At 34.7% G+C, this 952-nt stretch overlaps 1 long non-coding RNA gene across 1 annotated transcript in view; it reads left to right on the plus strand.

The window, feature by feature from the left end:
* Positions 1-933, plus strand: part of LOC102601942 (uncharacterized) — a 1,353-nt gene extending 420 nt beyond the window's left edge. Inside the window, exon 2 of the long non-coding RNA XR_369068.2 lies at positions 651-933. This is a non-coding gene — a long non-coding RNA (uncharacterized lncRNA). The remainder of the gene's footprint in view (positions 1-650) is intronic.
* Positions 934-952: the final 19 nt, after the last annotated feature.

A 952-nucleotide genomic window follows, 5' to 3' on the forward strand; every position in this document is an offset into this window, starting at 1 on the left:
GTTTTACACTTATTTGAGAAATAGTATTTTGACAGGTGATTGTTAAACTGTGAAATGATATGATTTAATAAGATTTAAATGCTCTGTTCGATTTTGAAATGTTTCTACTGATTACAAGAAAAATATGAATGGGAGTAAACCTTGATAAATCCCGTAGCTAACGACGGGATCGTTAGACCTGGTGCACCTTGTAGTTTCTGATTACAGATAATGCCCTTGCTAGTGGGAAGGTAGAACTAGTATACTGTTACTGATATCCCTCGAATAGGGATCTACTGATATGAATATTTAACTCCTTCACGAGGAGTTCACTGTTATTGGTTACTTCTTAAAGAGAAGGCCACACTGATTACATGATTCATCCTTGGAAACCTCCCAGCTATAAGATTTGATATGAAAGTGTTTTATGAGTTTACTACTAAGATTTGTTATAAAAGTGTTTTTCTGAGTTTACTACTAAGTGTTTACATTGATTTATCTTACATGAGGCAAATAAGATTGAATATTGTTACCGTTTCTGAAAAAGGCGTTGATTTTAGCAATTTGACTATCATACTAGCATGTTTTCTGACTTGTCCCTCATTAAAACGGTTGCGGTTAAGTGTTATTACTCACTGAGCTAGCGTCTCACTCCTCGCTTTATTTTACAGAGAATGCAGGTCACATGGGTAATGATTTCTTTAACTAGAGCTTTTGAGTTGATAATTCGAGGTGAGACCCGCACTTGTTCGCGTGGACAACAAGTTATTTAGTTGTTATAAACATTTCTTGGAATTCTTAGAGTCGCTCCATAGCATTCCTTTTACTAGAAGTTATGAGTATTCTTTCATATTGTAAACTTGTGTCTAGTATGAGACTTCTTATGTTTGGAGTTGGAATTAGTATTTTTACTCTTCGAATAGTCTATTGATGAATAAAGTGGATTAGTGATGAGATTGGTTGGCTGCGTTAT

The sequence above is a fragment of the Solanum tuberosum genome, unplaced genomic scaffold (assembly GCF_000226075.1).
Source record: "Solanum tuberosum cultivar DM 1-3 516 R44 unplaced genomic scaffold, SolTub_3.0 scf01791, whole genome shotgun sequence".
In the NCBI taxonomy this organism is placed as follows: Eukaryota; Viridiplantae; Streptophyta; class Magnoliopsida; order Solanales; family Solanaceae; genus Solanum; species Solanum tuberosum.